The sequence below is a fragment of the Protopterus annectens genome, chromosome 2.part0, assembly GCF_019279795.1.
Source record: "Protopterus annectens isolate FY-2018-M chromosome 2.part0, PAN1.0, whole genome shotgun sequence".
Taxonomy (NCBI): Eukaryota; Metazoa; Chordata; order Ceratodontiformes; family Protopteridae; genus Protopterus; species Protopterus annectens.
This window is the reverse complement of record NC_056728.1, coordinates 470,262,313-470,276,954: the sequence shown is the minus strand read 5'-3', so window position 1 is coordinate 470,276,954 and position 14,642 is coordinate 470,262,313.

Here is a 14,642-nt window from a genome sequence, read left to right as displayed (position 1 = left end):
TTGTACATACACTCTGTGCATATAGTATGTGGATTTATTTTATACTGCTGTCATCAATGATCTCTTTAACTATAAGGCTTTGAGCAGTTTGTTGATTGATTTAGCACTGAATGACATTGTGAACAGCAGTGAAACTGCTTTTCAACAAATAAACATTTATTTCCACTGTATCCAGGTGCTGTGGATTGGCATTACTGAATATGGATTTATAAACACCAGGTACAAGTGCAGGTTCAGTGCTCCTTTTTGTTTTTTTTTAATTTCATTTTAAGTGCTGGGGTCATTTATTTCTTTTGGAGGTTCATCACTTTACTTGCTCACATACATTATGAACTTTATGGATTTAGCAGATTTCTTCACCACTTTTGTCTCCAAATGTGATGATATTAAATATTTGACTTCATTAGGGAAGAACATGCCTGAAATATTGAATTCCATTGGCACATCTTGCATGTCACATCAGATGGTCTAAATCATTATGTCAAAAACACTAAACAGCAAATCCCTGTTCATCAAACTTAATAAATCGAAAGCTACATTCAGCGAGCGATCACTTCCGCAAATTTTTTCCCAGGGAAACTGACTGGTTAGCCATCATTGAGACTTTGCCCTTTTCCCCACTGTGGTGCGATCTCGGAGTTGGTATTTTTAGTTTGGGGTGTGGAGGTGCAAGGTGCGAGGTGAGTGGGTTTTAAATTATGTGATTCTTGTGATGGTCATGACGTTGGTCCACCAGTTAGTTTCCCTGGGAAAAAAAATTTGTGGAAGTGATAATGTGCTGAATGTAGCTTTCGATTTATTAAGTTCGATGACATGGATTCGCTGCTGTTAAGTGTTTTTGACATAATTATATAGACACCATCAGATAAGGGGTTTTATTCACCTGGCATGTCAGAGTTTGTCTGCAGCTAGTAAAAAATATACTGGGATATATGGAACACTAAGTTTTTTAAAACTTATGAAAAAGGGGATATGGGGCCTCAAGGTTTCAGACCTATGCTTTAACCTGGGGTAGGCCTAAATTATATTGTTCTTGTTCGGAAATGGCACCAGAATCAAGAAGTAGCATCTTTTTCTTTTCTAAAATTATTGTTATGATATTATGAGAGACAATCTGAACTAGAAAAAAAGGAAGTTGATTGCTCTTATGCTGCTGTTTTTCATTTTAGTTCTCAACTTGATTATGATGAATAGTTAAGTAAATATAAAACATTCTTGGATACATTTCGGACTGAAGTGAGGGAGTGCAAGTCTAACAAATATTTCAGAGATTCGACTGATTATAGTAGACAATGTTTTGTGCATTGATCCAAATGAAATGTAAGATTTAGTTTACAACAGATGGGTGCAACTCAAAGATCATAAACATAAATAAGGGCTGAATAATGTGCCTTCCAACAAACCACTAAACAACCACAAAGCAGCACCAAACAAGGTCCCAATACAACTGAAAATTAAATTCTAGTGCTTGAATCTAATGAAGTTCTGTAATTGTGGATGAAAACATGTCATTCTGTTGTGTTAATGTAAATAAACTGTGTTGGCTGACTATTCAAGTACTGGAATTTTATTTTCATAAATAAGGGCTATCAGACAAGCAATTTGTTCTGCATGAGTGAATCATCTGATTATGTTCCAACTGATGCTGACACAGACTTATAATATGGCCCCGTCTTTGCAGATTGAGTTAGACAACTTAAAAAAATCCATTGCTCTTCCAAATACACCTGCTGAAATGTTGAAAGAGAGAAGGATAGAAGAAAATATAGAAGAAGGGATACTGCAGTGCTTTTAGCATCTGTTGAATGTTTAAATATCTCCAGCAATGTTGAAAAAAATGTAGCTATCAATATTTCTCCAAAACAGTTATCATATGCTGATACTGAATTGTTGAGTAAATGTCTAAAGTAAGTCCCCTCTACACACACACACACACACACACACACACACACACACACACACACACACACACATATAATTTTGCTGTTTCAGAATATCAAAATTTTAAGAATTTAAAAGCTTTATGTAGATGATTAAATCTGATACTTTGGTTTTATGATACAAATGGGGGAATAGAGAAACAGGGGGTATTATTTATTTTCATTTTCAAGCTTTTCGTTTTTGACCTCCAAAATTTTGAAACTTTGGTATTAAAGAAGTTGCTGTTTTCAAAATATATTTTTTTCAATATTGTTGCGTCATGGTTCTGGTGGCGTAAGGTGAGCTCACACCAGCCCTTGAAAATCTGGAGTAGAGGGCGTAGGTCTCGTGCTGGGCCATACCCTTATCAGCAACAGGTCTCCAAGGTGAACAGCCTCTCGCATGTTAGAACAATGTAGGTAAGGGAAGTCAGCAAGCCAGATCCATAACTTTGGGATAAGAATTGGCTCTAAGGGCTGGGTTGATCAGGCTCAAATGTGAAGTGGGGCTGGATGAGCTCTGTGGCTGGACGAACGATGTGTCACCCCCCCATCATGCCTGCCTCCCGAGGGGGGGGCCGGGGGAAGGTGGCGGCAACTCTGGATGTGCACCGGGCCCTTCTTGTGGATTGCCCTGGCTGTAGCAGGAGCCAGTCCCGACCGGTGTCTGACATTGTCCGGCAGCTAGCAGCTGACTTAGAACTTGGTGCAGTGGTTAACATTGTCGCCTCACAGCAAGAAGTTCTCCTGTTGATTCTCAGCTGGGGTGAGTTCTATGCAGAGTCTGCGTGTCCTCCCTGCATTCGTTTGGATTTCCTCTGGGTACTGCAGTTTCCTCCCACATTCCAAAGACATGCGCCTGGAGTATTTCTCGTTGGACCCCCACTGAAAATTGGCTTTGTCCTGGTTGAACTTTCCCAGTCAACAAATGCTAAATAATTAAATAAATAAAATAAATAAATAAAAATATGATGGATGATGTAAGATTATTAATGACTTATCAGTGGTTAATACCATTATTTCCTCAGCTGATAAAGGCAGTATTATACTTTATGGGCTAAACAGGTTTATGATTTTGAGTCATATAAATGCCGGGCAATCATGTTTTCTTTTTATTTTTTTTTGTTTAAGGTTGGACTTCATTCCTACTTTGCATATTAAACAGAAGATTGATGAGTTTTTGTCTTATCTTATGGAACCAGGTATTATGTCTAATGAGTTGAAAAAGCAGTTAACTATTTCATATATAGCATCTGAATCCAGCATCTCAGAATTTTTATTTATTGCCTTAAATGAATAAGAATATTGAGACCCCACCTCAGAGGCCTATTGTATCGGGTATTAGTTCTTTGACAAGAACCACTTTCAGCTTATTTGGAGTTTGGTGAAAACCATTGTTGAAACATATTTCATCAAGAATTAAGGATACTACTGAATTTATTAACGTGACATCTAAAGTATATTTAGATTAAGCTGCATATCTGAATTACCTTGATGTTAATTCATCATACACATCTATCCCACATGATGGAGACCTGCTCTGGAGGCTAAGTACTTATCAGAACATGCAAATTTATATACTTTTGGGTTTAGGGATTTCTCTGTGCAACTGGCATTGCTGGTTTTGACAAAAATGTGTTCTATTCTATCAAAAGTGCTTTTTGCTACGTAAGGGTACTGCATTGGGGTCTTCTTTTGCCTCCTTTTTATGCAGATATTTTATGGAGTATTTTGAGATATAATATGTGTATAACACTGAAAGAGATATATTTTTGGGTCAGCTCAATATATGCGTTGGATGTACCTGGATGATATATGGATCACATGGGAAGGCAGTTTTGAACAACTATATAAGTTTAAACAACTTTTTTGGAATAACAGATTTTGTCTTATGTTTTCAATACAGCCTAATGGTTCTTCCAGACATTACTACAGTTACATCCTATTGATGCCTCTAAATGCCCAATATTGTTTATTTAAATTTGCTTTAATAATTCCATAAACATGTCACATACAATATATTAGAACATTTCATTTTAAAGCTTACATGATAGCAAACACATTTTGATATATAACCTCTGTCTAGATCAGCTAAAGAGATATTAAATATTATCTGTATACTGTTTACTTGCATTGCAATAATTTTCATTCTTTCTCTAAATATCTCAACAATTAAATGACACCTACAGAACTGCTTAGCCTCATTTGAAAGTTCACAGCTGTATGAAGTCAATCCTGCTTGTAGTATGTGTGTTGCTTAAATGGGTATTGAGGTATTGCAAACTGTTCATACAACATTAATATTTTTTCTGCTTACTATGGCTTATAAAATGGAAGTGAATTAGGGCAACCACTGTAAAGATTACTTTGTACTGACTAGTATGACATTTACAATTTTCTAAAAAATACTTATGATCCTTGAGATATGAACATTTGTTTGAACTGTAATTAGATAACATTGTTAAAGGCTTAGATCCATGTGAAGTTACAGGATAAAGTCAAAAGAATTCCATTGGAGGGAATGAGTTAAAGCCAATTTGGAAAAACATTTTTTTTTTATTTTAGAAGAGAAAAGAAATTGGATGATTCGTTGATTATCAATTTGTATTATAACCCTTTTTCTAAAAATACCTTCTTTGCTACTATCAGTTGCCATTCTCCCCATATTAACAAAAATATCCAAAAGTCACAATGAACCAGATTCCAAAACTAAAGTTTCAAGAACAAATAAAAAAGCAGGGCCCGAGAAACAAGGAAACTGCAGCACTCTATTGAGACAAGACACTGGTTTAGCGCTTTTGCTTAAAAATACGGACATCTACAAAACATCATCCGTCAGTTAAAGAATTAAATTTATACATACTTAAAAGTCACCTGACCACTTAATTTAATCAATTAACCCAGCAAGCATAATAATAATAATTAAAGTTACACTCAATGCTTAAAGAATATATATAAAATCGTCCTCCAAAGAAATATTAAACTTATAACACGTCATATTATCTAGTGAATGAACTACTTTAAAAGTTAAATTAATAAATATTCATAAACAATATGCTGACTTTAATCTCAAAACACTTCCAATCAAAGTCATATAATTTAATCTTGGATGCACAGTGGCATTAGTCCTTATTTCCATTTTTATTCCTTATATTCTAAAAATCATCACTTGGTCCCCCTCTGCTTCCTACACAAACACGATCAATAATATAAAACTAAATTTGTGAGCATTATAAGAAGAAATGTGCCTATACAAAGCATTATGTCCATCCCTCTTTTTAATATCATAAAGGTGGCGGCAAATTCTTGCCCTCAGTGGTGAATGGTTTTGACAATGCATAAGCAGTAGCAATGTTGACATTGTGCCACATAAATTACCCCCTAACTGTAACAATAATATCTTTGTGACAGTCTCATAGCTCCATACTATTGAATATTAAATGAAGGCCCCTGAAGTATATATTTATACTGGTTACAATGACAACATTTGGTTATTTTTCCTTGATTATCGAGAGGTCCATTCATCTCTATCAAATTTTTAAAACACCTGTCTTTTTGTAAACAACCCTCAGAGCTTGCCCAACCATTTTAATAAGTTCCTGGTTAACAGACAAAATACTCCAATTCTTCTGAATAACTGCTTTAATATCATAAAAGTCAGTAGTAAAAGATAGGACAAAAGCTCTATTATAGTCCATCTGAATGTCATTGCCATCCTTCAACACTTGATTCATCACATAATCATGCCTGTTTCCTAATAAAGGGCAAAGCATACAGTTTTCTCGTTTTACTATATCCTCCCAAAATATGCCATTAAGAAATACAGTAGGATAGCCTCTACTCTCAAACATATGCTTCAGCTTTAGGCACTCATTGTTGAATTGATCATCCTCTGATACCACATATGATAGTCTCACATATTGGCCCTTCACAAAAGACTTTTTCTGGTGAGTAGGGTGTCAGCTACTGAAATGCTGGAACAAATTGGAGTAAGTAGGCTTCCTGAAAATCGATGATGCAAAACTTCTTTTTATCTTATTTTTAAAAATGGATACATGTGAATAATCAACCTGGTCATATGAAAAATTTAAGGTAAAGTTAAGAAATTTAGGAGTAGTATGTAAATATTGAAAAAAAATTAATGCAACCTCTCAACAGTGTAGGTCCAAAAAAAAAACACTATTTCATATAAGAAAAGTCCATGGAGGGACCAACAATCTCTGTAAACAGAGGAGAAAAGAAAATTGTTTTCCCATTGGGCCATAATAAGATTGGCAAAAATGAGGGCACAAGCCGCCCCCATAGCCACATCTTGACACTGGTTAAATAGCGGACCTTCAAAGCTAATTAAATTGTTCTTCACAACCATTTCCATCAAACCTCTCAGTATTTTAATTTTGTTGTGGTCAAAAACTGTGTTAAAACAAATATATTCATAGAACCATTCTAAACCTAACTGGTGAGGGATCACAGAGTATAAATCCTTAACATCAATTGTTACAAAGATTAAATTGCCATCATACCTTTCAACTGTACAGATTTTCACAGTGTCTAGATTTTGGCCTCATATTTTGGTCCATTTTTCAGAAAATTGTGGTTTCCTGGCAAATCATTAAAGATTGAAGTTAGAAAATGACAGACATTTGCATTTCAGACTTCATATCCTTCAAAACAATCATGCTAATGTGAAACCTGCTATTCTATAAACTTTCTAAGTTTGTAAGAACAATATTTAAATATTTTCCCTATTTTTTGGGCTTTTGTCCCACTTTTATTTATGGCTTTGTCAAGATTTTTTGATCTAAGAGGTGGAGAGGTATGACTGTTATCATATAGGTCATCAGTTACTCTCCTCAAAAAATCCCAAGAATCCTTTTATAGATGACCTACATCCTTAAGTTGTTAATCTATATAACAAGCTATAACTCATTACAGCCGAGTGCGCCTCCAGGCGTTTCTGTAGTTACCTCCTACTGCACCTCTAGGCATTAAATATTGTTTGTCCATATTTTATTTAATAATTCCAAAGCTATACTATATACAAGGTATCAGAATATTTTATCTTGAAGCATATATGATGGCAAACACAATCATATTGATATTTGACCTCTGACAATGAGTATTTGTTAGAACCGTAAGATGATACCTCATTTTTTAAGGGCTGAAGCCACACCCACTGAGGGTTAAAGGTACACTCTCAAAAAAGCCATACTGCAGGGAATTTGTTAAATGTCTTAGATGATTTATCATCAACTATAGGATGAGGACGAGGGTCAGAAATACTCTTGTGTATTTTGGAATACCAAAAATGTTGGTTGTTGTAGGATGTGTAACCACCAAAAATTCATAATCACCACTGGTAGTAAAATATTTTGTTAACAAATCCTTCCCGTCCACATCCACTCTCCTACATACTATGTCCATTGGGTTGAGGGAAACCTCCTTATAGGAGGAGATTGAACAAATTGAACAACAAAACTAACATTTTATTAATATACTCATTCATATTCATTACCACAATCCCACCACCTTTATCTGGCTTCATAAGCCTAACCTATTACCAATATTGCTTCTCATTAATTTCCATTCACCTGGATTCATATTCCACATGGAACATATTTTATTCCTGTGGCTAATAGTTCTAATATCACCTTCACAAATCCTTTTGAATACTGACATGATTGGGTGCACAGGGGGGTTAAAAGAACTAGTTTTTTTACAACTCTGAGATGATAGATCACTATTAGTCTGATTAAAATAAAAGATCAAGCTGAGCTTCTTTGAAAACAATTTAAAATCAAATAAAACATCATCCATCTGGCTTTCCTAGCCAGAACAAAGGTTAAGCCTTTATTAAACAAATCTGACCATTCATTAGTAATGCATTCATCACTTAAATTGTAAATTTTAAAGTCATATTTCTTATTACACTCTACAATGCATTTATCAGTCAACTGTATGACTTATGTCTGTTTCTCACCCACTCCATACCATCACCCCAGTCCTCTGATTGGAATTGAACCATCTCTGTTGTTGTTGAACTGGTACCTTCTGTAGGCAGTTATTCAACCATTTCAATATCCTTACAAAGGAAGAGATTAAAGGGTCATCCCCCTGATAAAAGTCAGAACCCTCATTCACAATATCGTCTGTGCAATAATTTCTTTCAGTTATTTCAAAGCCACTTAAGACATTGTCATCACCAGTTTTTGAACCAGAGGAAGGGGGTAGGGGGATAAGCTTCTCCAAACTAGTATTCATTTTTATCCCTAAAAATTCTTTTAATTCTATTATTCTTAATGTCAGATATCACCTTATCAATTATCCGATACATAGCATTGTATTCATGCTTTTTAAGATCAAAAAGCAGGTCAGAATGAATACTGTGATCTAATTTGCTAATAGTGTCCAGAAACCATTCCATTTTCCTATGGTTATCTTTAACTAGGCTTTCCATCAGCTCTCACCCACATCTATTAAGCATACCTATAAGTTTCTGGTGCAACTTGGAGTCCTTTATCAGCCCTGTAGGATATTTCCATGAGTGGAGATCTTTAGGGACACATTGGACCTAAATGCACTCATGCAAATAACTGTTTTCACATTGTAGCTTCCTGTACTTAAGAAGATTATCATGGGACTATTTAAGTGGTGATCTAAAGTTCCAAATAAACTACTGGAGTTGTTGGGGCTATCAGATCCAAAGCACCACTTGATGCTTTCATTCAACCACTCTTTCAATGTACAACAACCTTGCTGTGATGCTAGTCCCTGAACCTCCATCCTATTGGCTCCTGAAGTAGAAGCATTTCCAATGAATCCACCCTAATCATTGATATGGATATGTGGTATACGCGGATCCAGAGTAATACAGAAAAAAAAAGTTCACCACCTTTGTTCCGGGCTGAAGATTCCTGGGTTGTTAAAACAATCTTTCCAAATTCAACATCTGCTGGGGAAACTGCTAGATAAGCAAAGACAAATTGCCTCTAGAGAAAATAGATCACCTTCCACTCAACCTGATGCTTCAGATGACATAATGGTAAAATAAAACTAATATCTGCCCAGTTACCACTGCGTACACTCCAAGAGCAAATAAAAAGTCGGAAGCAAGAAACAATGAAACTGCACCACTTTATTGACACAAGACACTGGTTTAGCACTTTCATCCGACAATATAGACATCTTCAGAACACCATCCACCAGTTAAAGAACTAAATTTATACACATTTAAAAGTCACATGACTACTTAATTTAATCATTTAACCCAGAAAGCACAATCATAATTAAAGTTACACTCAGTGCTTAAAAAAAGTATATGTGTGTGTGTGTGTGTGTGTGTGTGTGTGTGTGTGTGTGTGTGTGTGTGTGTGTGTGTGTGTATATATATATATATATATATATATATATATATATATAAACACATACCACATTATCTAGTGAATAAACTACTTTAAAAGTTAAAAAAACGTAAAAAAAAAGACACAAAAACAATGAAATGTAACCAGTCTTGCTGCTGTTAATAAAAAAAAATAATAAAATCAACTTAAAATCAAAATAATCAGGCGTAACAAAGGTAAAGAACAGAATTATTGGTTGGTGTATTGGTTGGTTTTTGCTTACTTTGACTCTTCAGACCTTCAACCAACCTCACAAACCTCAACAAAAAAGATAAAGGTAAAAAGATAAAAAATGTGCAATCCATTAAAAACAAAAATAACAAAAAAAACATAAACATAAAAAAGTAACAAAACAAGTATAAAAAAGTAAAATATAACGCACAAAAAAAAAATAATACAAAATAAAATGAATACAATGAACATAATATAAAAATAATGAATATAAAGACAAATAAAAATATATTTATGGGATTATTGTATATAGTTATCTATCACATATTAATCATACAAGAATATCATATTAATATATCATATATTCCTAAGTTTTAGCAATGGGCGTCTCAGAACCTTTCCATTGAGTCCTTCCACATAACCCCCTTCCTTAATTATCAGTAAATTTAATTATCCAGTGTGTTTCTCTAGCCTCTAGCCTCCTACTCCCTCCCCCACCCTGTTGTGTTTCTAAAAATCTGTTTGAGTATGAATGTCTAACTAAAGTGTTGGTGACCATCATGATGTTGTTTGGCAAGTCGTCACGTTAATAGTTCCTCCTGATGTTATATCGTGTTCATAGCCAATCCCTTGACCCTCAGACAGCAGTTTATATAGAGCACATCTCTACATGAACAACTACATGCCAAATAGTGGTCATCTGCCAACTAACAACATAAACAAAAACAACAATAATTACTAAAAAATGTGATGGGATGACAAAACATCTAAGCCCAGGTCACACAAGGTTGACAACAAAAATTGTTTGATGACACTACACTGATAAAGTCCTAACTCTGGGTGTTTGATGACATACACTGAGGGCCCATAACACACTGGAAATAAAAATTTAACTTAGTGACTAAGATATCATAAAAGGAGTTCTTCCGTCATGATTGCTGTATAAACAGATTGTGTGAGATACATACAATGAGTTGTATAATATGAATTAATATGATGATCTTGTTTTGATTACACACACATTTTATATTTTCCTATAAACTTACATCTCAATGTATTTATTTTTCATTCATTATTAGAACATATATTTTGTATATTTTTTTTTTTTAGATTAGATGTTTGACTTTTGTGACATCCGCTTTTTTTTTGTTTTAATTATTTGTTTTTTGTGTTTAATGTGGTAATGGCTTAGTGCAATGTTGATTGCCAAAGCAATTTAGAGTGAGTTATTGTTTGTTGGTGAGGTTGTTACCTTGAGGTCCTGGAAAAGCTAATCACTAAGCTACGACAACCGCTAACTTTTTTCCTTATTCTGCTGTTTTTACCTTTTGATTTTTTATTTTTTATTTTTTTTATTTACTTTAAAAGTTAAATTAATAAATATTCATAAACAATATGCTGACTTTAATCTCAAAACACTTCAAATCAAAGTAATATCATTTAACCCTGGATGAACCATGGTATTAGTCCTTAATTGCTGTTTTAATTCCTTGTATTCCAAACAATCACCACTTGGTCCACCTCTGCTTCCTGTAGAAACATGATCAACAATTTAAAAACATTAGTGAGCATTATAAAAGCAAATGTTCCTATACAAAGCATTATGTTCATCCCTCTTTTTAATATCATAAAGATGGTATTATATTATTGCTCTCAATGGCTGAATGGTTTTCCCAATATAGAAACAGTCACAATGTTGACATTGTGCCACATATATGACTCCCAAACTGGAACAATAATATCTTTGGAAGAGTCTCACAGTTCCATACCTTTGAATATCAAATGATGGCCTCTCAAGTGTATATTTACACTGGTTACAATTACCACATTTGGTCATTTCCCCTTGATTCTTGACAGGTGCAGTTATCTCTATCAAATTTTTGAAATACCTGTCTTCTTGTAAGCAATCCTCAGAGCCTGTCCTATTATTTTGAGATGTTCCTGGTTAACAGAAAAATATTACAATTCTTTTGAATAACTGCGTTAATATCATAAAAGTCAGTAGTAAAAGACAGGACAAATGCTCTATAGTAATCCCTCTGAATATCATTACCATCCTTCAACACCTGATTCATTACATAATCATGCCTGTTTCCTAATAAAGAGCAAAAAACATTTTTTCTTTTCACTTTTACCTCCCAAAATACATCATAAAGAAACAGTCGGATAACCTCTACTCTCAAATATATGCTTGCTCTCTGGGCTCTCAGTGTTCAATTGATCATCCTGAGATACCATAAGTGATAGCCTCACATACTGGCCCTTCACCAAAGATTTTTTTTCTGGTGAGTGGGGTGCCAGCTATTGAAATGCAGGAACAAATTGGAGTAAGTAGTCTTCCTGAAATGTAATGATTCAAAACCTCTTTTTATCTTATTTTCAAAAATGGACATATCTAAATAATCAACCTGGTCATATGAAAAAAATTAAGGTAAATTAAGAAATTCAGTAGTAGTATGTAAATACTGAAAAAAATTAATGCGACCTCTCAACGGTGTCTGTTCAAAAAAATCACTATACCATCTATGAAAGGTCCATAGAGGGACCGACAATCTCTTTAAACAGGGTTGAAAACAAAATTGTTTTCCCAATGGGGCATAATAAGAGTGTCAAAAATGGGGGCACAAGCCACCCCATAGCCACACCTTGACACTTCGTAAATAGCTGCCCTTCAAAGCTAATGAAATTGTTTTTCAAAACTATTTCCATCAAAACACGCTGTGTTTTAATTTTGTTGTGGTCAAAAACTGTGTTAAAAAAGATATTCATAGTTACAGTTCACAGCCTTGTGGTTACTTACTCCTGACTTTTTTATTTGTTCTTGCTGTATATGCAGTGGTAACTGTGCAGTTAAAACTAAAGTTGCACACAGTGCAACATTCCAAAGAAAGACTTTGGTGAACTAAGGGGGTGCAATTTCAAGAACAATCAAAAGTCTGGCACATACAATAATAAATATGGCATGTGATAACTGTGGCTCTGTGCACTTGGTCCTGGTTCCAAAACACAATGTTTACACCTGATGAGAATATAATACACAATATCTTATGACAAGCATTTGGCAGGGACTACTTATGCTTAATTTTCTTTTGACTAAATTTAAAACAGGTTATGAAATCTAACTGCAAATTCCAAACAGAAATGATGACATATGCTGATAATGCACTCCAACAGGCCACAGTTTTACAGGTTATATTGATGGACAATCTGCTAACACATCCAATCCACAGACTGCCAGCATGGCAGCTTCAGTTGATATGATAGATATAGATTAGACAGAGGCCTGGTGGAGAATACATTTGAGGATTATGTGCATCTCACATGTCTTCAAAGAACTGCATAATAACTCAGTCCTAGTAGAAAAAAGGGGTGTCTGTGCCTGGGTATACATGTTTCTGAGATATTCCAGCAGCAAATGGCTGATACTGTACATGTGTTCCAAACAGCTGCTAGTCATATACTTGGACAGTTCCTGGCAATTATGTGCAGAAAAGTAAATGAGTTCATCAGTTTCTCTGCAACATAAAGGGAGTAACAGACTGCCATGGAATAGCTCTGTTCAATTGCCATCTCCCCCCATGTACTTGGTGCAATTCATTGACCCCTGTTTGTATTAAAGCCCCTTCTGAAGATGACACAGAACATTACTTTAACAAAAAGGGTCAGCCATTGCTCATCTGTCAGATAATGTGCTCAGCAGATGGCCTCATTATTAAAGTGATAGCAACACACCCCTCTAGTATGCATGAAACAGCTATTTTGAAAGAGAATATCTTAAGAGCAGCATTTGAAGTGGGTGAGACTCCTGAGGGGTTACTGCTAATTACATATGTGTATGATGAATGTGTTTTATTGTACTTCATGGGAGTGCAAAATAAACCTTGTGTTTTATGCACTAGTACCAACAGGAGACTGTGATCATTCACAAGAGTCCTAGCTCATGATACCATCCAGATCTACTTTTTCTCCTGCAGAGGGTGCATTCAGTATATCATGCACCACAACAGGAGTGATTGTTTGGCTTGCTGAAATCATGACTCGGGTATCCTGACACATCCTGTAATGCAATGCAATACTGTCAAAGGAAAAAAAACTTCAAAGACCAATACACGTAAGGTTCAGTTAAGGCACATTTAATAACTTGCTGCAAGGAGACAAAAACATACAAATACAGGATTTTGCCTAACTACTAACAGGAAACATGCTATTCTTATACTGTTTTACAAGACATGGCCTTCTATGGCTGACGTAATCAAACACAACTTACGGTATTGTTCTACAGCAGATGTTACTCAGATTTTCTGCTGCCATGACTAGATTTGTGAGAAACTTTTTTGAGAAAAACAACCTGGCTTTGGTGGGCACTAATCCATTTACAGGCTTCTATTGTACAGTGTTACATTTCAAGGTACTCTTCTAACTCAAATACAGGCAAATGATGATTGCAATTCATATTTTCAAGCAGGCTTTGTCCTAATTATCTATAGCTTCTACAGCTGTGTATTTTCTCACAGCACAAGCGGAACTCCTTGTCTAAGTTTCATACAAGTATTATTGTTCTATTCATTATTTTCCTAACATAAGCAGGAATCATCTGCTTCTCAGTAAATTTCCAAGGCACAAGCAAGATTTTATCTAACAATACAAGGTCAGAAAGCATCTGCAGTTTGTACAGATTTATGCAGTATGAAATAGCATAAATGTGCTAACCCTTTTCAAGCTCTAAATGCACTAAGCATATCACTAATACACACATTAATACATATTTTTCTGACAAATACACACTAAAATGACTACATAAATGGTCATTATGTGTGCCATGTTGCACAATAACATTACATCCAAGCACAGTGCCAGTGATTCCTATGTGTATGTGATCTACCCCACAAACCCCATATGTCTAAAGTGCAGCTATGTGAGTAATGACAAGATGGTCAGGACGGCACAATGGATAGTATATCTGGGTATGGACAGCAAAGGCTGCTGATGTATATGCTAGCTCAGTCAATTCAGCAATGTCTGCCTTAGATCTTTTGAGACATAATGCACCAGGTGTAGATATGTACATAGATAAATAAGTGATGTGTACTCATTGGTGTCAGCATATCAGCAATACATATGACAGCCATAATAACCCATCTGTGACTTGTCC